Below are 27,722 nucleotides of genomic sequence, written 5' to 3'. Positions count from 1 at the left end.
CCTTTTGTTTTCTATTTTTATTTTTTTCTGTTTATCACAAGATTTCATCTTCCCTTTTGAAGCTTATGGTGTCAATTTCTTGTGTGTTACCTCTAGTCCTCTTTTCTTGTTCTATTTCCCTTTTAGTTTTCCTCTACTCTTCAAATTTTGTCTGTGCAATTCCTTGGAGTTTCATGCTGGAGATACATGACTTGTCTGCAAGTTATCAAGAGTCACAAATGAAACAAGCTTAGGAACTCCTACTCTCTAGATACCAAGGGCAAAAAATTTGCCTAAATGCTGTAGTTTTGCCCATCAGTTACTGAAGCATGAGAGAAATACGTGGAGTAATAAAATTATGGGACATACTGCAAGAAAAACCAGGAAGTAGAAAGATTCTTGATTTAATGGAGAGGATCATTATTGATTCTTGTCCTCTAGAACTGAGCTTAAAAGCAAATAAAGTCCATTACTTTCAATGCCAGATATTTTAAAAGCCTCTTTGGAATGTTTCAAAACATACTATACTGGAGTTACAATATCTCTTTATTGTTGTACACTTCTGTCTTGTTACAAGTGAAGTCTTTGCTCTTTCACCATCAGAAGAACCAATTTTCTAATAAATACAATAAGTATCTTTATAGATCCAATTGCATCTGGTTTACTACCTTGCCCAGTGTTCTCAGCCAAACAGGATCTACCATGTCAAAATATAATTTGCAAGGAAATACTAGATCTTGCTGGAAAAATTCTGTAGAACTTGGAAATCCTTGACCTTGACTCAGCATTGCTTTCAACCCCCAATGCATAGCAAGGGAGAACCATGGTCTTCGAAGTGTCTCTATTTCAACTAAAAAAGATGAAATCCCCTGATCTCTTTCAAAAGTTATGGTTTACTTGGGGTCATGTTGTCATCAGTTCAGATTTTCCTTCTTTCTTCCACTTACACCATCTCTTATCAGCAAACATTAGAAGTACCTTCCCATGAAAGGCCTTTTGTGAATCAGATCTTAGAACACTGGTGTACATTATCTTCACCTATTTTTTATCTTCATCTTTAAAATGGCCTCTGTTTCTTCCTGCAGCAAAAGATGCAGGGGAAATCCCAGTACCTTGATAGTGTGAGGTTGTCTGCCAATTTTTGCCCCCATATTCCTTACCTCAGGAGCAAGTACTGCCTTGGCAAAATTATCTTGGGTAGAAGAATTTAGAATCGCAAAACATCATTCTTCAATTTTCCTTATCCTTTTCCCCTCTTTTCTCTTTTTTTTTTTTGTTTGTTTTTTGTTTGTTTGTTTGTTTGTTTAGTCTATTTTTAGGAGGGTTTTTTTTTTCCCTCTCTAGTTCTTGAAGCATTATTTCAACATACCCTGTACTCATTTTTTATAGGGTGTAAAAAAACCCAATAACAAAACACACAATATTTCAGTGTCAAAACTGTTTGCATAGTGCAAACTGAAATGCCTTGCTACATTGGATTATAATGTAATTATATATAATATTATAATTCTTGGATTAAGCCAAGAATTGCTTAGATTTAAAACAGAGCCCAGGCAACATTTACTCCTGCATTAGCCCATCAGCATAGTAGGAGTGTTTCTAATAATTTGACAGAGAGATGGTTGCACAAAATGTTATGTCATTGTAATTAGTTCTGACTTTGCATACATATATGTTGCAGATAACCTTACCTGTAGTGAAAACCAAAAAAATAAAAAAAAAACCAAAAAACAAAAAAACAAAAAAACCAAAACCACAAAAAACCCCAAAAAACCCATCTGCAGGTCTGTTATTTTCATTTATAGTACTTTTTAAAATTTTTTCTTTTTATTTTACAGGACTCCACATAAGGAAGAATGATATTTAACCTGATGAAAAGAAAAGTGTAATTCCTATCTGCCCTCTCACTGAAAGCTCAATCAGTGAGAGGCACTTGTCATCCTTCCTCAGGAGTCAGCAATAAAACAAGCTGGTCAAGAATGCAACTAAGTCTATTTAGTACTTCTTTGATTTAGCCTTTTCCCAACTTGTTTATTCTTCTACACCTTTGAGGACCAATAAAAATATCATAGGCCCCTATCAGAACAAATTTGTGAATAACTTTGTATTTCATATTGGTACAGGTTTTGTATATCATATAAGTACAGGCTTTCTGCAGGGAATTATCAGACAGGAACAGTGTTGCATATAATAAATAAAATGACATAAGCTGCACCATGTATCTCCTTCCCCATACTGTATCACTACTTCAATGGTAAAGCCACTGACAGTTTATTTGAAATCCTTTTTGCAAATATTCTCTCTGTTTTTCACCCCCCACTGATGTATTTTGATTGTAATTCTTTTTTTTTTTTTTTTTTTTTTTTTTTTTTTTTTTTTTTTGTCTCAACTGAAGAATCTGTGGCTATGAGAAATATATGCTTTTAGAAGTGGATATAATATTTTGTGATATATGCTGTTTTCCTTAGTAGGAATACTACTTCTTATAAGAAACCAGAGCTGGTACTTGTAACTGATAATTCTTTACAGCAAAAAAATTCTTTACACATATGGAAAGGGCTTATAGATTGCTAACAATAACTTTCACTAACCACAATTAATCTTGTTTTCAAAAATCCTGGGGAGTTTCTAGACTTCATAAGCCTTCTGGAATTACCAGTTTCCTCTGTTGTCATTTATGTATGCCAGTATGTATGTATGTAAGCTGAGCATCAGCTCTTGTTCCAGAATTTGTCAGGACCAAATTTTCTGTTTTTTTAATCAGCGTCTTTTCCAAGTTCTGTCTTCAAATGGCTCACTTAGAAAAATCGGATTATTTTTTCCTTTTGCAAACTCCATTTTCTTCTGTATCTTTTCCTAATTCTCTTTCAGATGGAATGTAATAACCATGACTTTGGAGTGACATAAAAGTGCGACCTGCAGAAAAAATTATTCTCCATGTGAGGATTATGAAGAATGTAATTCAGTAGACCATCAACATCTGGTCCTTTCCTAGAATTTCAGAACTAAAAGGAGCTGACTCCAAATGTTTTTAACTTCTAACATTAATCAAATGTTCACAAAACTTTCTAATTAATTAGAGACACTTGTTTTCAGTTTCTCAGTGACCTTTCAAACACTGAGTTCTGCAAAAATTAAGACAGTCTATTCTGTGTTCTATGAAAAATGGAGACCATTTATGTAAATGAAGAATAAGAACATTTAACCATTGTGAACAAGGAAATGTATATGTATCTGTATAGATATATGTATATATATATATGTATACAAACACACACAGATTCATATATACATATATATGTATATAATTCCAATTGTGTATTCTTCTTCCTAACTCTCTGCTTGAAATACTAATTTAGAAATCAATAAACCCATTATAAGGAACAAAATTCCATTATTCTGGTTAGACCACCACTGTCCCTACTACTGGTAGTATGTGTATTTATAAATGTGTATTTATAAAATTTGTCTATTTTTCTTGACATTAAAGGGACACCAGCAGGCTTGACAGAAGCATTTCAAAGTAGGGCTCTGCCATTCAGACAGGTCTTGATTCACCTCACTGTCCTTTCATCTACCCCACGTTTCCTGAGCTTACCTGAGAGGATTTCATGAGTGATAGTGTCAAAAGCCTTGCTGAAGTCAAGGTAGACAACATCCACTGCTCTCCTGTCTTCGGCCCATCCATCACAGAAGACTCTCGTTTTGGTCAATGATTGATGCTGATCTTCCATTTAAAATCTCCCTAATTTAGATCTTTACCTGTGTAGAGAACAGATTTCTTAACTTTGTCATGCATGCAGAAGATAATGCATGTTCTTGGAGATGCCTTCCAGACTGTAACACTCTGGAGTATCTACAGCAACCTGAAAGTGCAGTTCATGAGCATTAGCAACATCCTCTATTCAATCTCTCTTGAGATCTTTGAGGAAGAACTTAATGGCCCTGGTTAAAGCATCCATCTACCTCATGCTCTTGGCAGATGAGCTTGAAAAATGTGCTACAGAAAAGCAAGAGGAATGCTTTAAATTGACCTACTCTTCTAATCAATTTTTCTGTTACATATCAATATAGAAACCTTAGATCATTAAATGTCTACATACAATTATGTTATTTAGACCATACAGCACAGGGGTAAGAGATTTTGTGATTAAATGCATGCACTATGTCTTTGATGAGCTTTATCACTGTGCTTGCAAGTATCCATTACTTCATTTCCCACGTTAGGAGTGGTTTGTGTTTTCTCTCTTTAAGATCATAAAGCTGTTTTCTAGCAATATTTTTATAATCTGTGCAGAAGAATTGAGAACTGAAACCTTTTAATTGTTTCAAGATTTTGCACAGCAGGGCAGAATAGAGAATTTAAGCTTCAAAATCCTCAAGGGATTTGGAATTGCACTGAATGTTTTGGGCTTTGTTCCATGGGGCGATGACACAAAAGCTTATATATAAAATCTCATCTTATGTAGCAATTTTAGCTCTTTAATCCTTGTTAGTTCATTTCTGTAGCTTTTTCAAGAAATTAATCATCTCTACAAGTTCAGACTGGGACTAAAATATCCAAAGATCTTTCTACAGTCCACCGTACCCCACAGCATTTACAGTTAATGAGGCTAATACTGGTGATAACAGTGTTTATCTGAACAATATTTGTATGCTTTTAATGAGAGGTTTTATACAATTTTTTCACAGGTTTTAATGCTCCAATAGTTTTCTGTTTTCTTGCTGTTCAAATAAATTTGATCTCTTCTTCGGTTTTAGTAATGTTACCCAAGTTATCATTTTTATTTATAATTAATTCGTTTTAGGCTATTAATTTTACTTGCAGTCAAGTTGCTCTAGCAGTAAAAAAAAATTCTCTATATTTATTTCATACATCTAAAAAAAATCACTGCCCTTGGAAAAATGTAATTCCTTTTATTTGTGTGGCTTGTTGTTTTTTTCAAAAAATGGACAACAACTTCCTGTACTTCTGCATTTCCAATAGAACAGATTGTTTTCACTCTCAAATGACAATGTATATGTATTGTAGAACTGTTTACTCGTACAGATCTTTTTCAGTGTAATGGAGCAAGAAACTTGATTTTATTTGCAAAAGTGTTTCAAACTAAATGAATCCATTTTCATGTTCTAGATTCCATAGACCCCAATTTGCTCTTAACAGCAAAGTAAGGGATGATAATAAAGTGGTGGATATCTGGTAGTAAAGCCATATTGGTGGGACCAAGCCTTTTTCTCCTGACATCAACCCCACACACTTGTAGGCAACCAGTGCTCAGAGGGCTGCTGCTCCCTGCAGTTGCTGTAACGAATTCTAAATTCTTATGCTCTCTTTAGGTAAATAACTTTTTAAGGAACCTCAGTGTATCTTGGTACTGCAAATTAAGTTATACCAAATGTTGGAGCTAGGAACATGGTGTGTTTTGTTTTCTTTTATAAATATGATTTAGGTCTCTTTACAGAAAAGTATTGTCCTCTGGGAGATAATTTCTCCCTGATACTGATAAAACAAGATGTGTAACTGACAAAGGAAAAAAATAAACTTTTGGACTCAATGAAGAAATTCTACTTGGTGGTGCTGGTACTAATGGATTAAAAAATCCAGTTTGTCAAAAAAAATATATTTTATAAAATTCTTAGTATACAGCAAATTATAAGCTTAAGGCTTTTGGAATTTAAAATGTAGGTGTGTTAACATAACACAGAAATGTATTAATAAGAAAGGATTCTGTAATAACATGGTATATATTTTATCAGGAACTTCAAATTGGAAGTAAATGTAGTAACCTCATGTATTAAGGGTTGTCATTATTCACTCACTTAAAAAATTACTTTGTGAAATAAATATCCTATCAAAAAAAACAAACAAAAAACCCAACATGGACATATTCACATATTCCCTATGAGGGATCTCATGAGACAAAAATATTGAAGCATATGGAAATACATATGGAAATAACTGTACAAAGTTTAACTTGTATAAAATACTGTCATTAGCTCTCTACAGCAATATCTATGAGGCTCTAAAAAAAAAAACCCAAAGTTTTTTAGATGGCTTTGCTCATGGCTTCAATAGATGGTGAGACTGTAGGGAAGTGAGAAAATACTTCAGCATTAACCAAAATAGGAATTAGCACCTGCAATTTTCCACTGTTGTACAGCAGTTCAAGATCACAAAATTTAGTTTGACTACATAAAGAAAAATAATTCTTTTTTCTATATTTGTAACTGTTCACAGCTCTCAAAGTGAGAAAAATATCTGCACAGTCGCTCCCAATTCAGCCATTAGAGAACAGATCGCAACATAAGAATAATCCTGATTTATGAGATTCTTCAACATTATTCTTAAGAATTGCTTAGCATGCTATGCAGATCAAGGCTGGCAAACAAGTTGATCAGGAAAGGCAAAAACCACACTTATTAAACATTGTTTAGAAAGCAAGCAAGTGTTGAGACAAGATTTTAAAACTTACATTTGGTCTCCATTTTATATACTGCCTGTTATGAGGAAGGCTGGCAAAGAGGTTGTCTTTATTAAAATTGCCACTTGTGACTTTTTAAAATGTTCTCTAATGATCTTCTCTTATGCAGCACAGTCAAAAAATGAAACCTGGGACAGACCACAAAGAAAATTGTGGAACTGCGCGAGGGCGTATTTGGCCCAAGTGTCCGGCTAGCTGAAGCTGTGGATGGAGGTGGCCGACACCCCCGGCGCATGCAAAGCCAGCCCCCTTTGGCGTCTCAGGCCTCAGGCTGGGCTGGATGCGCGGAGCGGACGGAAGCGCAGAGGAACGAAAGACGAGGTGACCACAGGCTGGGGGCTAACTCCGATTTATTGATCGTCCGATGGCAGGGGCAGGAAGGGAGGGCGCCAACCAGCGTGTGGCAGGGAGTGGAGGGAGAGGTGCAGTTTTAAAACGAAGGGGTGGAGAGAGGAGGGGAGCCCAACTAGCCAATCAGGGAAAGATACAAACACAACTGACATAGGTAACCAACCAATCAATACAACATAAAGGAGGAGCCCCGGGACCGCAGCCAACCACAAACCCCAGAAAGGAGAAGATTCCAGAAAGCTAGGAGGAGTGGGGGGTGATTGACTGGGCCCAGGGAGGGGGAAAAACTTACATATAAGGTGTACAGGGGAGGGGAAATTATATAACAAAGGGAGATTGGCAGTTGAGGGGGAAGGGGGTTACCATGGAGATCAACTGTAAGGGAAGGCAGTGGCGGGAAAACCAGGGGAGGGAGGAACCATTTTGCAGAAACTAAGGGGAGAATACATAAAATAGGGGAATAACTGGGGAAACTGAACAACACACCACAACATCTCCCCGTTTCTTAACAAATAAAATGAAAGAACGCAAAAGTCCATATAAACTTAAACTTCAGGGACCCGCGGCTGGTCCGGCCAGTCTTCGTCTTCTTCGAGCTGGGGCTCGTCCGCCCATAGATGTTCGACGGGCGGCACGGTCGACCCCTCCTCATCTGCAGCTTCTTCGGCCTCCGAGGAGAGGTCCCCCAGCTCGATGTGCTCTTCTTTGGGCACTGTCGCATGATTAACGCTGGGAGAAGTGGCCCTGGATATCAGTCTCTGGACCAGACCGCGGATCACCATAACGAAAACTGAAAGGACAATCAAACTCAAAACGATTTTTATAACACTTTCAATAATGGAAGTGGCCCACCCGCTCAGGCCCCAACCCTTGAAGAGGTCCCCCAGCCAGTCCGAAGTCTCTCGTTGGACTTTATGGACGAGGTCTTGCAGCTTGCGTATGGATTGTCTGGCGTCCTCGGCTCGGGTGGACAGGTTCAAGCAGCAGAGGCCCTCAAACTCCTCACAATGATGGTGGTGGAGCAGCAATAGAAAATCTATTGCTGCCCTGTTTTGGAGTGTCGCCTTCCTTGTAATCTCCTCGTCTGACAGGAGGTCGTATAGCGCGGCTGATGTAAAATTGGCTTGCTTCGCCACCCAACACTCTAGGCGGCCCAATTCTCCTAGAGCCTTCGCCACCGATACCCACGGCAACAAAATGGTAAAGGCGACGGACTTTGAGTGTGACCAATGAGTAATTTCGGCATCACAATCCTCGGTGAGATCCTTAAGATCTCTTTTAGACCTGCCCAATTCGGATGTGATGTTGGATCTTTTCCAATCAATAATTTGGGACATGTTGGGTGTGAACAGCGTCAGCCGGCCAAAAGTGCACGGCCCTCCCACCAGGCCAGAGGGGATGCCTGCCCACGCTCGGTCTCCGCAAATTAAAAACACACCCCGAGGAAGGGAGTAAGGGGTCCGGCCAGTAGTGGTGGGGCCGAGGATCTTCAGGACAGCCTGACACCACTGTCTGGCCTGATATTCTTTTTTGGTCTGGAGGACCACCTCACTACCCCTCTCTACGGGGGTGATAGTATAGTCGAACTGAAAACAGATAGAGGCATTGGCGGAGCCGAGTAGATGTAATTCTGTGGGCTCAGAGGTTGCAGGAGCCAGCCTGAACACTCCGTCTCTCCAGGCATTTGAGGAGTCAAAACTGGGGAGGATAGTAAGGCTCCGGGCCAGAACAGGGTAGAAGGAAGGTTGGAAGGTGGGAGGGAACTCGCCTGGAGAGAATGGGATCCCCACAAGGCAAGACGACATCGGGTCCTCTGCTGCGCCGGTGTCTAGGCAAATACTGTCCTGTCCGAGGGATTGAGCCAAGGCACGCCAGACGTTGACCTTGGGCTGGGGGACAACCCACGGCTCCGCAGGTGACATCAGGAGCCAGAAGATGGTCACAAAGATGGTCAGCGCTCCGGGGTTTGGGGCCAGCGTTGTTGTAGCGGGGGCCATTGGGGAGATGTTACTGAAATGATACAAAACAGTAAAAGTACATCGAACTCATAAGAATGGTTCCTCCCCGAAAAGCCAACTTAAATAAAACATGCGGGGTGACATATCCGGGAGTGGGGGAGAACAGGAGGAGACATGAAGGAGGAGGTCCATTGGTGGAGGAGAGGCTGGAGGGGAAGGCTCTTCCTCCACGGAGGGAAGGTCTGGAGGAGCAGATGGTAGTGGATGGTTTTGCCTCCTCCGCCGCCGCCAACACGCCTGCCGGACTTGTGGCACAGTCCCTGCTTTTGTCCCCTGCTTCGGGACGAAGGGCCTTACCCACTTAGATGGAACCCACTTGGGACCTGAGGGGGTAGACACACAAGCGTATCCCCTCCCCCAGGTCACCAAGTCGAAGGGGCCCTCCGTCCGCCAGGTCTCCGGATCCTTAACCAGAACCGGAGGCCTGACTTTGGGCTGCAGCTGCTGGTGGCTGCCGAAGTGCCGGACCACTGGAGGATTTTGGCTGTCGAAAGAGCAATTTAGGAAGTTGAGGGTATACAAAGCTCTCGACAGCCGGACGTGGGGGGTCTCCACCTTCATCGCCGGTTGTTGGCGGGACAGGGTCTTCTTAAGGCTCTGGTGGGCCCTCTCCACCATGGCTTGGCCTGTCGGGGAATAGGGGATGCCGGTCTTATGGACTATTCCCCATTGCTGCAGGAAGCTCCGCAGCTCCTTGGAAACATACGCAGGGCCATTATCAGTTTTTAGGGCCCTAGGGATGCCCAAGACAGCGAATGCCTGAAGCAGATGCTTCTGAACATCCGCTGCCTTTTCCCCTGTGTGGGCCGAAGCGTAGATGGCACCGGAGAAGGTGTCTACCGAGACGTGGACGTAACACAGCCGGCCAAAAGATGGAACATGTGTTACGTCCGTCTGCCACACCTCGCAGCTCGCCAGGCCTCGGGGATTAGCTCCCGAGACCACGGTGGGCATCTGATGTTGCTGGCATTGGGGACATGTGGCCACAATCGCCTTGGCCTGGTCCTGCGTCAGATTGAACTGCCGAACCAGGCCGGGCGCATTTTGGTGGAAAAGCTGGTGGCTGATCTTAGCCTGGCCGAACACATCTGGGAGCGGGCCCTGCGTAACGGCAGCCGCGGCCAAAGAGTCGGCACGGCGGTTGCCCTCCGCGATGAACCCGGGCAGGTCAGTGTGTGACCTCACATGCATCACATAAAATGGGTGCTCGCGGTGGGAGACCAGTTCGACGAGCCTGTTTAATAATTCGAACAATCTCCTGTTCGTGACCTCTTGAAGAACTGCATGTTCTGCTCGAGACACTACACCTGCGACGTACGCAGAATCTGTAACCAGATTGAAAGGTCCAGGAAACATCTGGAAGGCCCTGACGACTGCATCTAACTCAGCAACCTGTGGAGAGCCCTCCACAGTAACAACATTGGTCTCCCACTGCTGAGTCTGAGGATCCTTCCAAGTCATAACCGACTTGTGGGATGCTCCAGACGCGTCAGTAAAAACAGTCACGGCATCCAGTGGTTCCCTACTTTGGACCTTAGTTAGAGATAATTTGAATTCCGAATTGAATAATTTGTGGGCCGGCCGATCAACTGCGACGCGCCCAGTGTAGCTGTCCAACGCAAACTGTAGATATTCATTAGTCTGCAACAGTTCTTCAAAGGTCTTTAATTTTAATTGGCCCGCTTCCAATTTAATTGGAATGTGAATGCATGCGAAGTCACATCCTGCCAACTCCCTGATCCTCGATCTTGCCTTGAGGATCAGTTCGGCTACCAACTCTTGTGGCCGTGTCATCCTTTTGGACCTATGGTGGCTGAGGAACACCCACTCTATGATCAAGAGGGGGTCACCCAGACCCTGGTCCTTCAGGTCTTGGTCCCACTGGTGGATCATGCCATGGAGGTGTGGCAGCTTTCCCAGTATAATAAATTTGAATGGCAGGCCCGGATGGTACCGATGGGCCTGCCTGGCCGAAATAATTTTTTGCACCCTCTCCAGAGCCACCTCCGCCTCTGGGGTGAGAGTCCTAGGGGAACTAAGCCCCTCTCCCCCTTTCAACAAATTGAAAAGGGGGGCTAGGTCTTCGGTGGGAATGCCCAGCCAGGGTCTCACCCAATTTAAAGACCCACACAGTTGATGGACATCTGCTAGGGTCTGGACTCTCGTCCGAATAGCCAATTTTTGCGGAACAATGGTCCGCTTTGTGATTTGGAGGCCCAGGTACTTCCAAGGTGGCATCCGCTGAATCTTATCCTGCTGGAGCTCAAACCCTGCAGCAACCAACGCATTGGTTGTCAGGTCAAGCGCATGGGCAAGTAGACTGTGGTCGGCCGCACACACGAGGATGTCGTCCATATAGTGATAAATGATGACGGCATCCCCGAGGGCTGTACGTAAAGGTGACAGCAGCGAAGCGACGTACCATTGGCAGATCACAGGGCTGTTCTTCATGCCCTGCGGTAATACCCGCCAATGATAGCGCTTGGCCGGGGACTCACGGTTGATAGACGGAACCGTGAAAGCAAAGCGCGGAGCATCGTCCGGGTGAAGGGGAATTTGGAAGAAACAGTCTTTTATGTCAATTACTGCCAAATTCCAATTTTGGGGGAGCATTGCTGGGGAGGGCATCCCTGGTTGGAGAGATCCCATGTCGACAATTAAATCGTTAATTTGGCGGAGGTCGGTCAGGAGCCGCCACTTATCTTTATTGGGCTTCTTGATGACAAAAACAGGGGAGTTCCATGGAGACATGGACTCCTCGATGTTGCCCTTAAGTAGCTGCTCCTGCACGAGCTCGTTGAGCGCCTTCAATTTCTGTTTGTTAAGTGGCCACTGTTGGACTTGTACTGGTCTATCAGAAAGCCAATCCAGCTTCCAAGTCCGGCGCTCATCAGTGGCCACTGCCCGAAAAACCTGGGGAGCCTTTGGCAGGTCAATTCTGGCTCCCCACTGGGCTAGCAGATCTCTCCCCCAGAGAGGCTCGCTGTAATCTAAAACGAACGGGCGTACTGAAGCCAATTGCCCGTCGGGCCCCTTAATTTGGACAACGCTCTTCGATTGTTTGGCCAATTGTAAACCCCCGACACCAGAAATCGTGCCCGCTGCGCTTTGCAAGTCCCAATGCGACGGCCACTCCCGAGAGGGAATGATCGTCACATCTGCACCCGTGTCCAAAAGACCCCTGATGACCTTTCGATCCCCGCCCAACGAGAGCTGGCATGTCAGGCGGGGCTTCTCCCTCCCCACGAGCTGCGCCCAGGCCACCGACGGAGGCGATGTCTTCTCTGCGCCGCTGCTCCAGTGGTCTTGATCGGGCACGGGGATGGCCTGGGCGATAACCTGTCCCTTGGGAAGGAGAAGTGGGGGTCGGACACAGTACAGCCCTACCGTGAAACGATCCCGGTCGGTAGTGACCAGACCGGGGATGATATGCACGTCTCGCGGCGTGTGCTTAGTGTCACCGACGACAGTCCACCTGCAACGTCCTAGTTTCCTCCAGCGACCCGGATGTTGGAGGTCGACAGACACCAGCTGGATGTTACTGCTAGGGATATAAAAATCCCTAGTTAGCTGCAGCCTGTAAGGGGAAGCAGAGGACAAGGTGTTAAGCGCAGGAACTGCACCACAGGTATTAGTCAAGTCCGTGAAGTGTGTCAAGTCCGGCAAAGTGAAATTTGGCGGCGGCATTCCCTCATCTCCTTCCTCCCCGCGTTGTGATCTTTTGCCCGCCGCATTTTTGTCTTGGCGCAGGGAGGGACTGCGCTCTTGGCCTAGTTTTTTGCCAACTTTTTCTCCCTCTCCCTCTGCTTCCTATAGTTTAAATAGTCCAGTCTCATTGGACACTGGGGCATCCAGTGCCCAATCTCACCACATAAGTGGCAGGGGTGGGTGTCCGATGTTCTTCTGCTGGGCCCTGGTGTCGGTGGCCCAGCAGCGGGGGCAGCCTCAAGATCGAATGGCTCGGGCTCGGGGAGGTCGGCAAAGGCTACGGAGTTACGGCGCGGGCGCACAGGGAGTGGAACATGAGCCACTACCGCCTCCATCATTGCCTCCACCGTGGGCCGGGGAGTTCGGGGGAGAGTCCGAATAGCCTTCCGGCATTCGGCATTGGCATTATAATATGCCATCTTTCTTAGCATGTACTCTCTCTCCCGGTCCCCTGACACCTGTGCCTCCACGAAACGGTAGAGGCGTTCGATGAAGGCTAAGTAGGGCTCTTGCGCGCCCTGCCGCACCTCGTCCTCCTCCCATTGGGAGGTGAGGGTTGCCAGTTTGAAAAAGGCTCGCTCCGCAGCCTGAGCCGTTACCGTCAGGTGTTGAGAAAAGAGAGCCCGAGCCTGTGCTGCCCCATTTGCCCATTGCCCCTCGCCCAACAGCTGTTCCTCCTGCACTAACAGGCCGTCCGCATCGTGAGAAGTGGCAGGACTCCCCCAAAGATCTGGGAGAGCCTCCACAATCTCACTCTTCCACTCCTTCACCCATATGCGAAACTCCATAGGGCCGGTTAGACTGGAGAAAAGAGCCCTCAGGTCAGCGGGCACCAGATCTCCCTGCGCAAGGGCATTACGGAGCAACCCCCGGAAGTATTCAGACTCCCGGGAGTAGTCCTTCTGCGCCTTGCACAGTTCCTTGATCCGGGCCGGTGCTAAAGGCACCCACTGCGCCAGAGAACTCCCCTCTCCAGTCAGGGTGTAAGAAACCGGGGCGGCTTCCAACAGGGGCACCGGCCCCGGCCTCCGGTCATCCACCCCCCCCCCCCCGGAACACGAAGCGTGGGAACCGGAAGGGGAGGCGTGGGAACCGGAAGTGGAAGAGGTCGAGGCGGGGCCTGGTAGCGAGGCAGGGCGAGGGGGTGGGCACGACACACCACCCCTCTCCGCCCCCTGGGTGGAGCTTGGGGGCGGAGTCGAATAGGGAGGAGTAACAGGAGAGGGATCTACGGGGGGCTGAACCGGGGGAGGGGATACGGGAGGAGCCGAAGGAGGAGCCGACTGAGGGGGAGGAACCTGGGCTGGGTCAGCGGAGGGCTGTACCGGGGTCGGCACAGGAGGCGGAGAAACGGGAGGAGTCGGGGGAGGAGCTGAGTACGAGGGAGGAGCAGAAGCGGGGTCAATAGGAGGCTGGACCGGGGGCGGAGCAACAGGCGGGATTGAAGGAGGAGCGGTAGGCGGGACCAAGGAGGGGTACGAGGGAGGGGTAACCGGTGAAGGGGTTGGGTCCGGAGGGAGAAAGGGGTTGGGATTCGGGAGAAAGGGATTCTGGGGAAGAGAAGGAGCCCTGGCGGGAACGGCCATGTGGCCGGCGCCATTTTGGGCATCCTGGGAGCCATCTTCCAACTCTTCAATAAACCGAACTTTAGGTCTAACAACTGGGGACTTGGGGGCAGGGACAGGGGGGTCGGGACGGAGAGAAGCCTGGCCAGGGCTCCTCGAAGGGGGAGGCCGAGCAGGTCGAGGGGGAGCAGGGGCAGGTGGAACCCCCTGCTTCTTGTCGGCCTTTAAAATCCCCCTCGAGGGCTCCTGCCTGTGGGATGGGCCGGCGGAATGAGGGACAAGGGCAAGCGAACGAGGGGAACGTGGGGACAAACCAGAACTTGCGGGCCCTTTCTTCGGCTCCCCTACTGGGCGGAGAGTGGCAAGCACAACACCCGCCCAGTACGCCACGTTAGCCAGATTCGTCTCCCCAGACTTCACTACCTCATTTAATTTGGCCACAACGGCTGTCCAAAAACGTGGTTGCTTTACAACTTCTGGGGAGACGTTGGGGAACTTCGAAAAGACCCACTTAACCAATAACTTTAACTCTGGTTTGGGCGCCTTGTGCCCACCAGTGAACAACAACCCTCTAACATAATAATAAACCTCTTTTTGTTCCTTTCCCAAGCCCGCACCCATGGCACCTTTCTAGCAGCAAAAGATTTCACTACTAGAAAGGGGGAAAGGAAACCGATGACACTCCCCTCTCGCCCGGGGAAAAACGCAAACGAAAACACCAAACCACTAACGACGAGCCTCCGCCCTCCCACCGCCCCGAAGTCTGGGAAAAGGTGCGAGGGACAAGGAAGTAGGGTGGTGGGTCCGGCCCCCGCGTCCGGGGAGAGTCCGGCTCCCACAGGAATATTAAAACAATAAAATTGGGGTTTTAGGGAAGAGGGTGGGGGGCAGGTCCCCAGAGCAGGGCCCGTACCCCTAGGGGAATGTTTAAAAAGGCGGAGGGGAAGCCCGGAGAGTCCCCGGAGAGAAGGGGCCCGGACTTACCAATCTCGTCGATGCGGCAACCAAAAATCGGGCGAGGGGGCTTTCGTTCCTGGAGTCCTCCTCAGGCGGTGCGGAGGGCTGGGACTCCAATCCTCGGGGAGCGCTACCCCTAAAACGGGGTCTGCTACCACCCGAGGTAGGTTGACGGCCAAAAGAAACTGCAAGTTCCACTCCGCGGGGTCCGGTCAGTGGTCCGATGTCCAGATGTCCACCTTCGGGCCCCACGTTGGGCGCCAACCTGCGCGAGGGCGTATTTGGCCCAAGTGTCCGGCTAGCTGAAGCTGTGGATGGAGGTGGCCGACACCCCCGGCGCATGCAAAGCCAGCCCCCTTTGGCGTCTCAGGCCTCAGGCTGGGCTGGATGCGCGGAGCGGACGGAAGCGCAGAGGAACGAAAGACGAGGTGACCACAGGCTGGGGGCTAACTCCGATTTATTGATCGTCCGATGGCAGGGGCAGGAAGGGAGGGCGCCAACCAGCGTGTGGCAGGGAGTGGAGGGAGAGGTGCAGTTTTAAAACGAAGGGGTGGAGAGAGGAGGGGAGCCCAACTAGCCAATCAGGGAAAGATACAAACACAACTGACATAGGTAACCAACCAATCAATACAACATAAAGGAGGAGCCCCGGGACCGCAGCCAACCACAAACCCCAGAAAGGAGAAGATTCCAGAAAGCTAGGAGGAGTGGGGGGTGATTGACTGGGCCCAGGGAGGGGGAAAAACTTACATATAAGGTGTACAGGGGAGGGGAAATTATATAACAAAGGGAGATTGGCAGTTGAGGGGGAAGGGGGTTACCATGGAGATCAACTGTAGGGGAAGGCAGTGGCGGGAAAACCAGGGGAGGGAGGAACCATTTTGCAGAAACTAAGGGGAGAATACATAAAATAGGGGAATAACTGGGGAAACTGAACAACACACCACAACATGGAACATGAATCCTTATAGATCTAAAATTGAAATAAAGGTCTGCTGAAGAACTAATGAAGCACATAGACTATGCTTTGCTCTATTTTTATTACAATAGCTAATCACAATTCTAAACATTAGAGCAAAATAACCACATTTCAAGAATGTTTGCACGAGTGTTTACATCCTCCCAAACTAATGCATTTCCCTGTTGAATTACCTGTTTAATATACACAGCAGAAAATATAAAGACTGTAAATTATATGTGAGACTTTCTTATGCTTTTATTTCTGTTAGCCTTTTACTCCCTTGTATGGAGGGAATGTTTACATAAATGCCATTCAAAACCAAATCAGGTGGAGTAAGGGAACATCAGTATAAGAAGCAGAAATGAAAAATGCAAATTATATCAAAGTTAAGAACCATCAAAGTGTTATCTGGAGACTGCTTGGCTCTTTTTCTAAATATCTCCTATAGCCACAGGGTATAAGATCACCCACATAAGTATGGACATTCTTTTGATATTGATTTCCAAAATACATGTCAAGCAATTTGCACTGTGTACTGTACAAATGTCAGTCAGAGGTAGAAACATGGCCACAAGGGAGGACTGTTAAAACATAACATAGTATCCAAATCCCAACTTTAGTGGAAAAAAGTTTAGCAACAAAAGTTAAAGTAGGATTTTAAAAAAGTAGGATTTTAAACAAAAGTAGGATTTTAAAAAAGATCAATGTAATCATAATTAAAAGAGGTTAATTTGACCCTTTCTCCTCCTGACCTCAGCTCATACTAGCCCCTTACATTCTTTGAAATACAGATTTAATGACAATATTGAACTAACAACAACAAGCAGTTTCCTATGTTCTATCTCCTCCCTTATACTTTTCTATCAATGGAAAGAATATATTGATGTAAAACCACTAAATGGATTTTCCTGTGTTGTCAATCAATGAGAAAAAGACAGAATTTGACCTTAAAAAATGTAAATATTTGGTTGCAGTAGGCAAACAATATCAAGGTCTTTAGAGGTGTAGATTCAAATGCATTTCAATCTAAGATGCAGTCAATTTTCCTTGTGGTTTGTTGATAGATATGAAGGTTTATTTGATAAAAAGTATAGCCCTTGGTCAAGAATAAATTACAAGTAGAGAAATAAAAATTTATAGTGAAAGACAACCAGAAAAATATTTTTAATTTGCTTTTAATTTTCAACCTATGCCATGTTACTCTCTGGATAGAACCTTCAATTTTCTGGATCTGCTCGTTAATGAATTTCTGTTTCAAAGGCAACTAGGAATAACAGAAGCCATAGTTGTCTCTGATTAATGTAGTTCCAGATACCTCTGCAGTGCCAGGGTCAACAAACAAAGCAGCAGTTTCCAGTCATGTAGTCATTGCATTTCCAAACTGTATAAATGAATGATACATGATACACATACATATCACACATATGGTACACATACACAAACATATACAAATATGTAGTGCATAAAGAAGAATGTGCAGATATTTTAAAACATTCTTTAAGTCTTTCCTAGATGCAATATCAGCTATTCATAAATATTCATATATTTTAGTGTTCACATAAAATTATATAAATAAAGAAGCACATACAAATATAAATATGTATATTTGTAAATATAAATATAATTTGCATGTACTGATAGGGCAATTCTGCTATCTGTATTTTTCACTTTTACAAATTTGGAATGATAATCATGAATAGAAAGCTATCTATCACTGTACAAGAGCATTTTAGTTTAATGAAGAGTAATATCCTTGATGCTTCTGTATTTCTTTTGATATAATAAGTTTTCTAAAGTTTCAGTGATGGAAGGAGATAAATAGAGTTTTGACAGATATTCAGTTTATGGTCACTGCTTGCTGAGATCATTTTTTAATTCCATTTTTTGTGCTACAATTTTGTGCCAGTCTTGTAAGGGGAATGAAATAATAATCTGTGGATTCCAATCTGAAGTAGCATTCCAATACATACTGCATTCATAGAATGGCATCAAAATTGGATTTATGTTTAAATGTAACAAACATTTGTAGTTTGGAGCAAACTGCATAGGAAACTGTTGGGCTATATGATGCCTGAAGCCTTGGACAGAACATTTATCAGCAGAGTCTGACTACCCAAACTGTTTCCATCTGTCCATAATATGACATCATAATGGGGATTCTGCACAGAAAAGGCAGCCCAGGGTCATTGCTAGAAGAGCTCTGAAGCCATCTGCCCCAAGGGCAGGTGGAAATTGAAGTCATCTGCAGCTGAGGTAGCACAGAAGGGTGATATTCAGCCCTGCTGTTGTGGAATCACCTGGAGCTTTTTATCCTCTGGAATGGCTCTCATAAGGCTGACTACAGACACTGTAGCTGCCCAGGCACCTTGCTGTTTGCAGTGAGATTGTAAACTGGAGATTTATGAATATCTAAAGGGTTCATATGAACAGCTTTCTTTGAAGAACAGCAAATCCCATTCTCCTTTCAAAAACTATATAGAAATACCCTTCCCTCTTTATAGCTATTTAAAACTTACAAATGCAGATATTGATATATTTTTTTCAATCATTAAATCAATGTAATACATTGATGGAAATCTTTCATGTTGGTTTTACAAGGCAAGTCAAAGTTTATATATAATTTATATAAATATATGTAGTTTTCACATACATATAATCAAAAAGTTTCCTATGTTCTGTATTATATGAATTATTCTCCAGTAATATTTTCCAGAGTAAGTCACAGTAAAAAAGTCAGCCCTTGTATCAGAGCCAGTTTTAAATTCCTATCTCAGTCTAATGCTAGTTGAAATCCATTAATTTAAGTTGATTTACGTTAGTGTAAAACTGGTAGAATATGAGCTAGAAAGAAAGAATCAGGTCAACACTTTTTAATCAGAATTTTAATATTCACACAGTCAGAGTGGTATGTAGGTTAACTTCATAACAGCTCCATAAAGTGAATTGATGTACAGTACTGTATCATGCCAACATAGCATTGCAATCTATAATTTAAAACTTTTCCTTTGAAACTAGTTAAATACAGATTAAGAAAATAGATGGAGTCTCATCATCTATCAAGTAGATAAAACTACACATCAATGAACGTGCATAAGAATTCTTCTTTGTCATCTCCTGTGCTGTGTATGAGTAATACAATCTTTATTAGCTGAGAAACTTGTGTGGACTTTTACAAGTGTATATATTTCACATATTCCACGGTTTAACAAAAATTGCTACGTAATTATATTGAATCTATGCCATAAGAACCATCACTGCTGATTTCTTCGCAGAACAATGAATTGATACTATAATGCTTAAATGCTTGAAAATCCTGTTTCTCCAATTCTCAGAAAGAAAAAAAGTACCAAATGTACTAGTTTTGGTAATGATGTTGAGTAGGTGGTTGCAATATATTTTCAAAGCACGTGGCTACTACTAATATCTTTTTAATGGTTTTCTTTATGTTCTGGAAAATAGAAGTTGTTCCAGACATCAGAACATATAAAAATCTGCTTTTCTTTTTTTTTCTTTTAAATCACAAATATAGGAACACTCTGATCCAGTTTTGTTCAATGATAGAGCAATTCCCATGCAGAATTCATGTGTAAGAGTAAGTACTGACAAATTATCTGTTAATTTATGGTGAGATGATTTCCTATGACAACAAATGGACTCTTAGGAGTATTGTCTTGGATGGTGTACTTTTCTTGTTCATGTCCCCTGTTCATGCCTACACACTCTGGTACCCCAAAGAAGTCACTACATATCCAAAACGACCATTCAAATTCAGTATCCATATTTTCAAAGTGCTCCTTGCAACTCCTTTCACCTCACTGCCCTCTCACCCTGAAGAAAATCATCTTGGCTTGAATCCTGTGTTTTTTATGACTCATCTCATATTTCAATGCTACACAGCTATCATCTCAATCTCTGTTCCCAGTGGGTTTAGTGAAGTATCTCTCAATTTCATCAGTCAGTAGCAGTAAGCATGTCTGTTAAATTAAATTTATGAGCCAGGAGGGGAAAGAAGTCTGATTATCTGACTACCAGTTTCTTTTAAGTGGTAGAATAAAGCATTCCAAGTGAAGAAAACTAACTTTCTGTGGCTTACCAGAAAATGCTGGCTCTGTCCTTCTGACAAATATGTGAGGTACAAAGTTTATGAGGTTTGTAACTAATTATTTTATCAACCTGCTTTTTCCAGTGTGAGAAGTCTTCTAAGAGACTATTCTATTTTGACTCTTTTTGAAGGTTCAGTTGTAGACTTGGCAGTCCTGGCTTAATGGTTGGACCTGATAGTGTCAGAGGTCTTTTTTACCCTAAATTATTCTATGATTCTCTAACTATCATATCATTTCATATCATCTTAAGTAGTTGCTACAGGGGTACAAAGAAGAACTGCTGTCATTGAAACTTATAACTATTATGTTATAACTTTCATGTACCAGTTTATATTTTTTCCTTTCAGATTGGAAAAATACTAATAATTAGGTATTAATTGCAAGATTTCAATACTGCAGGGTGCTCTTCATAGGTGGCCTTTCTACAAATAGATCAGGAACCACCTAGCACACGTGGTTCCAGATGGCTCCAAAATAGATCCAGCATAGGACACAGCCAATCCCACCAGGAAAACGGTGGCACCTCTGTTAAGACATTCTGAAGGAAGGAAGGAAGGAAGGAAGGAAGGAAGGAAGGAAGGAAGGAAGGAAGGAAGGAAGGAAGGAAGGAAGGAAGGAAGGAAGGAAGGAAGGAAGGAAGGAAGGAAGGAAGGAAGGAAGGAAGGAAGGAAGGAAGGAAGGAAGGAAGGAAGGAGAAAAATGGTGAGAAACATCAGAAGGAACGGAGGTGCTGGAGGAGGAGGGCTCCATGGCACTCACCTGTGTCCCTAGAGGAGTCATACTGGAGCACAGGGAAAGGGTGATTAGGAAAGGGTGCAGATGGAAACTACTGAACATTGAGAGACCAAGTGCAACCTGTGGCAATAATAGTGGCAAAAGAGGGGTGTCTGAAATTGAGCCTGGCAAGGAGAAGAAAAGTACCTAAAATTTTGGGGTTTTTTGTTTGGTTGGTTTTGGTTTTTTTGTTTTCGTTTGGCTTTTTGTTGTTGTTGGGATTTTGGGGGGAGCTCTTTTTGTTGTTATTGTTGTTTTTTATTTGGTTGGGGTTTATTTGGTTTTTGGTTTTTTTTTTTCTAGTGGTTTTGGTTTGGTTTGGGTTTTCATTGTTTTTTGGAGGTGTTTTGTTGTTTTTTTTTTTTCTAGTACATGAATCAATAATTTAATAGTTATGTTAAATGGCAAATTAAATTTCCCAAGTTCAGATTATTTTGCCCAAAACAACAGTTACCAAGTGATCTCCCTGTCTTTGTTTTGCCCCACAAATTTTCTCTCTCCTGGTTCTCTCCCTCATTCCTCTCCAGGTGGAGAAGTGAGCAGCTGTGTGGCTGCTGGCTGGGGCCAACCCACCACAGCGAGATCACCAGGTGGTTACCAAGGCCCTTGTGAGTGAGTATCCCATCAGTCTTAACAAATCAAGGATTTCTGCACGTCATGCACCATTTTGGCTGTTTCTGGATGCTCTAGGATAAATGTAACACTGTGCCTATACTTACATATTTTTTATCTCAATGCATCTTTTACTGTAGAATGACCAATAAAAGTTCTGTGATACTAACTCAAGAAGAAGGGGTTAAAACACAGACTGACTTGAAATATGAGAATAAAATGGAAGAGAATTCAAGTTGGTGAAAGAAATAAAATGCTGCAGTCAATATTGCCATCAAATCATCAAAGGCATCTGAAAAGACAAACAGCACCAGGTGAGAAATACTTCTCTAATGAAACCCAAATGTCAGAAACCTATGACATTTCATCACATTCTTTCTAAAAATCTGCTAGAAAGACCTGCAGCACCAATCACCATCTGTTAAAACATTGATGGCATCTAAATTTGATAATGATTTTCTAATATATTCTTTTTAAAAGCAGCATGACCATTTTTGTACTTTAAAAACAGTTAAAGACTGTGCTGTTGTTTAATGTCCTTGATAGCTTTATATAGAAAAATTTGTTCTTCTATTCTCCCTTCTTTTAAAAGCTGGCTTAGCAAATATAAACTTCCACACTACTGTGCTTAATCAAAGACCATTTTTTTGATGCAGATGATATACATTGTCCTTTAAAACTTCCTTTAAAAGAACAAAAATACTAATATTGAAAGAAAAAAAAATCAGTAGTACATACATCCTTGAAATAGGTGTATTTGGTCAAAGAAATAGAGTTGCAGTCCTACCTGCATTATAGCTTTTAAAATGAAATAGAAAACATAGCCTATATTATTTATAAAGGGAAAGGATTCTTATTGCCAGGATAGATTAATAGTTTTTCCAATGGCAGTTGCTACTTGATTGAATAAAGATATTTAATGAAGTTACTGTGTTAATTACAATAGAAACTTTTAAGAGTCATTACTTAATTTTGACATTTTTCAGTCTTTGTAGAATTGATCTATTTTATAATCTTCAGGTTTATTTTGATTTGTTTTATTTTCAGTTGTGGAGAGCTTCAATCAGACTCTTTTCTCCAAATTTTTTAGGAAAAAATTCAGAAAGTATTATTTATTATTCATGTCTTTAGAACACCAGAAGGAAATTTCAATAGTCTCAAATTCTTTCCTATGATTCTGTTTTTTCAAGATCCACTTTTCTGTACATAAAATCGTCTTAATCATGCCACATTTGCCTCTTAGATAGTTTACATTCATCCTGCTGTCATTTGAAGAGGATTAATTGTTGATTTATATTTTTCCTTTTCATTCTACACCATAATACCTTCTACTCTTGTGATTATGGCTGTAGGAAAATCAATCTTCAACTTTGAAGTTTCACAAGTATGTAGTAGATTTTAGAGATTTTCTTTTTAAGGCTGACAGGAAAGTAAATTTGTTGCTAATGTTTCTTCTGCTCTGCTCCATGAACAGCAAGAAATTCAGGCTTCTTGACCTATGTACATTCCTTCCTACGAAGAAATCCTACACTTAGACCTTTGTGCAAAACATTTTGAGCCAAATGCTCAGATGCACTTTGCCTAGCTAGCATTCCCTGTGTGTCTGTGCCTATGCACCAATGCCTGGCTCTAATTATAGGTGAACCATGTCCTTTCCCATGGGAGCCAAATACAGCTATAGTTTCACTTGCTCTGGCTAACAAACTAAACATTGGGTTGACTGACACTTTTGCTGCTTCTGAAGGCAGACACAGGACACCGACCCTTCTTGAGATGGCCCCAGCAGCTGCATGAATAGAAATAAGAAACAGCAAGTTCACCTCTGCTGAAATTTCTTCCAGACATTATTTCCTCCACTCATATTAATCAGTCCCAAGAGGATTTTTTCTAGTGGAGGGCTGGGCAAGTGAACTCTGATAGCTTGTTCTTGGAACAATGAAATGCAAGCCCTGAGAGAGTTCCATGCAAATAAAAATACACAAAAATTCAGTGATTAATTTGAGAGGAAAAAAATCTGCTATTCTGGAAGTGCTTGATTGCAGAATTTGCTACAATCATTCCTTTAGTTTAAAGTCACTGTGGTGCACTATATTATGGCTGTTCTGCTTGTGTTATTCTGGACAATGCATCCCACAAAGAAGATAAACTAGGTGAGTCTTAGAGTATTTTTATATATTTGACATTTCTGTTTAAGCATAATGCTTACTGTAAGAGAAAAAATACCAACACATGTTCTGGTCAACAACATTGAAAGCATTACACTTATTTAGTACAAATACTAGACAGGGGCATAGGTCATGGAATGCAGTTAAATATATTTCATATACATTAGTTGTTTCAGGAGAAGGATATACTATATATTCTCGTGAACTCAAGGATAACTACAGGGTTAATTAACGGCATTGCGTAATACACTACAATTAAAGATTAACATAATGAAAATAACTGACAGGAAGAATTTAAATCAGGTGGAACGTGTTCTGGTATTAATTCTTACTATTTTATTGATATATTTAATAAAGACTGAACAAATCAGACAGTTTAAAATAAAATAACCAATATATTATTTTCTTGATGCAGTATTATCTTACTAAGAATTCCAAGAAAAGTGTTGAATTCTTCTCAATTTCACCGTTTCTGTCCTAAAATGTATTCATTTAAAGGCAAGAAAACATCACAGCTGTTCTAAGCTCAGACAGGATGTCTGTATTCAACATATGCTGTGGAACACCAGCATGAGTGATACACTGGCATACGCCTCAGGATTCTCTGCTCAGAGAGCCCTAGCAACCAGGATGAGCACTATGCATATGGCAGCTCCTTGTGCAGCTTCATTATTTAGGTGTAAAGCCTGGTGGGCACAAGGAGAGGAAAATATCAGACATGGTGTCCAAATGCAGTTCTAAATGTGATTTAACTGAGATTGTAACGCTGAATTTTTGTGTCACGTAACCTCAAAGCTTTGTGATGTGATTAATGCATCTTGACTTAATGTATGAGGGGAAGAAAAAAATCTATGATGAATTGAAAAACTTTTTAAATTTGTTTCTGATTAGATAGCTTGGGTCTTAAATATTTAGAAGGCATTTTAATATGTTCTCAGATGGCATGAAATAGCCCAATTCTACGGCAGAGGTCTCAGGTTAGAAGATTATTAGGACATTAAGACATTATCCTTTTTTCTTCCACAGCAGAGTATGATTAGGCTCAAGGGAGTAATTGGCTGAGGTGGATAAAGCAGACCAATTTGATTTCTTCAGACAGCCTCCATTCTTCACACTGGCAGCCAAGTGCCCTCTCAGGGCACGAGAAGGAAACCTTTGCAAACTCCTGTCTGGATTCCTGACAAGTGCCTCCTCTGTTTACTAAAGAAACCCCATGACTACTTTCTCTGCTGTCCTGTCCATGTATTTATGTTATAGATTATACTGTGCTGATTGCAAATATGTGCCTTCTCAGCAGCCAGCCAGACAAACCTTGTCTTCTCAGCCATAAATTTAACATTTTAAATATGAATGGAAAATAAACCTTTCCCCTTCAAGAGAAAAAAACAGGGGTTATATTTTGCCTACAGTTTACAATGCTTTTCTCCTGATAAAATGTTGGGAAACCTGCAATTGAGACAAGTAATCTGCAATTACATGTATATTATGAAAATATGTTTTTTATGTATATGTAACATATTTAAGCACAGAGAAGACTTCTATTCCTGGTCACAATAAAGACACCATCCAGGTGTCCTTATTATTTTACTTACTGGTAAATCCCAATGCATCTTCTTTATCTTATAACTGTTTTTTATACTTTTCTTCTCAATTTTAGCCATAAAAATCACAAAATATATATATAACCACTAACACATATATAACTCATCATTGCATTCATGGTTTTAATAAAAAACTATTTTAAAATGGAATATTTACTGCAAACAATTATTTCTGTGCTATACACCACGCCCATTAAATTGCCAATCATTACATTTCTTACTTATTCATACACTTTTTTTATACTATTCTCCTTGGGAAAAGCTGCTGAGTGCAGACAGGCTTTGCTGCATAACATGTATATCAGTTCATAGAAGCTGCAGAAGAATGGTAAATGTGAGATGATGACAGTTGTTTTCATAGGTGAATTCAAAAGGGGAAAAAGGAAAAGAAAACATGCTCTCCTTTTGCACATATGAAAAGGAAAACAAATAAGTGTTCTTTAAAATATCTAGAAAATTCCAGATCTTTTAGTGCTCCAGAAATGAATGCCGGTACCCTGAATCAAATGATGGAATGAATGCAAGCCAGAGAAGAAAAAAAAAGGACAAATCTTTTTAGTTTCTTTAACTTGAAACATTTTATGCCCCTTTCTCATCAATTTGCAGAGGCATGAGCAGTGTCATCCAACCTAAAATATCTTCTTTTTACACTATGGTTTACTTTTCTGAATTAAATTAGTGATGAACCATATATATTATTAAATAATATATTCATGCTTGAGTTCAATACACAACATTATTATTATTGTCTTTGTTTTTGTGAAATATCAGCTTCAGCATGTGTAAGAGTATCCAACTCATATTTGTGTGGTGCCTCAGGAGCAGAAAGTTTTCTCACTAGTCTACTGAATTTGCGAATTATTTCACCAGGCATATGAAATATCTGAATGTGCTTAACACATGTTTCCGAAGAGCTGAGGATTGTCAAAATATCAGCACTATTTCTTTATACTTCCATGGCAAAGAAGTAGCACTGAAGGGGATTACTTAAATTTGAATAGACTTTAACGAACCCTGAGCAAATGTTTGAGCATGGATGTTAATGCCCTCTCAATGGAGATAATGACCTTTCAGGCTGCAGTTCAGTATTCTTGCAGTGCCCAGCATCACAAAAAGTATTTCCAAGATGTTGAAAGGGTGACACTGGCGATGAGGTTGGGAGCTTGTTTTGCATGACCAAAGTTTCCTCCAGAGACTAAAGCATACCATTACATTCCTGGGCAGCAGCATGGTAACACAAAGGAACCTTGAGGAGCTTTGTTTCCCTCTTCATCCCATCCCAATTAAGACCATTAATAACTCATTTGATATAATTTCACATTTAAAGAACATTGTTCTACACCATATTCATCTATCTGCTGTACAGAAATAAAATTTCTGATTAAATATCCCTGCTACTTACATGGTCTCTCTGTTATCTTACTACATAGGTGCTGTTACAAATCAGAGAAGATACCTTCAGAATGGACACAGGCTTCTATTTAATGCTCTAGCATATTTTGAGTAGCTGAATTTTGTAAGGAATTTCCTGCATTTCACTTCAACTTAGTGATAAAATGGAGAGATTTTGGAAATTATTATGGCAAATATGGTTTAGCTGTGCATTTGTATAACTACATGTGCACATATCTCTATTTCATAAGAGGCAAATTTTACCTTCATTGGGATTGCTAATTGAAATTTTCAAGTTATATTCTTAGCCTAAAGAAGACATTCCTATGACAAATGGAACCAGCAAAATCAATGAGAAATGGGAGACAGAGAAAGCATCCTAAATAACAAAGTAATAATTATTTTACCTCTGTGTCATTTACATTGATGCAGATAACTAACAACTGTATCTAGTTGAAAACAACTCCTCAACTTTGAGAAATATTCCCTGTCAAATGGAAATGCTACATTCAAGATCAACATCAACATCAGGTAAAACAGAGGATGAATCCTTAGCAGTTGTTAAGCCATGCACTCACAGTGCAACAGAGTGTGTGATTTAAAAACACAGCGTGAATTAGCAATCACTAGAATGGCAAATAGAGGTTTCACAAGCCAATTTTCTGTATTCTGGATCCTTCTTCTCCCCCAACAATTCCAAGAAGTGCTTGGAATTGCAAACAGAATTTTTTGATGTCACAGATGCAGAGTGGCTGAGACCAGAAAGGACCTCTTGAGATCATGTGGTCCAATCTTCCTGCCTAAGCAGGTTCACCTCCAGACAATTGCCCCAGACCATGTCTAGATGTCTTTCAAGGAGTAAGCCTCCATAACCTCTCTGCAACGTGGGCACTGTTTGGAAACCCTAACCCTGCTTCAAAGGGGCAAACATGATGTTCTCAATGACTGGCTCAGCCACAGGCCTTGTTTTTTCAAATGCTCAGCTCACTTATGCATCAAAGAGGTGGTCAAAATGCAGAAGAGAATTGCTGAAAATTAGTCTTCTGTGAATGTA

The 27,722-nt window shown here is 42.1% G+C and overlaps 1 long non-coding RNA gene across 1 annotated transcript in view; it reads left to right on the top strand.

Annotated features, from left to right (window-relative positions):
• Nucleotides 1-25,032, top strand: part of LOC134430235 (uncharacterized) — a 50,410-nt gene extending 25,378 nt beyond the window's left edge. Inside the window, exons 2-5 of the long non-coding RNA XR_010030776.1 lie at nt 19,551-19,613; nt 21,426-21,510; nt 21,651-21,824; nt 24,702-25,032. This is a non-coding gene — a long non-coding RNA (uncharacterized LOC134430235). The remainder of the gene's footprint in view (nt 1-19,550; nt 19,614-21,425; nt 21,511-21,650; nt 21,825-24,701) is intronic.
• Nucleotides 25,033-27,722: the final 2,690 nt, after the last annotated feature.

The sequence above is a fragment of the Melospiza melodia genome, chromosome 1 (genome assembly GCF_035770615.1).
Source record: "Melospiza melodia melodia isolate bMelMel2 chromosome 1, bMelMel2.pri, whole genome shotgun sequence".
In the NCBI taxonomy this organism is placed as follows: Eukaryota; Metazoa; Chordata; class Aves; order Passeriformes; family Passerellidae; genus Melospiza; species Melospiza melodia.
Note: the sequence above shows the minus strand (reverse complement) of the source record. Positions and strands in the feature narration are given on the sequence as shown.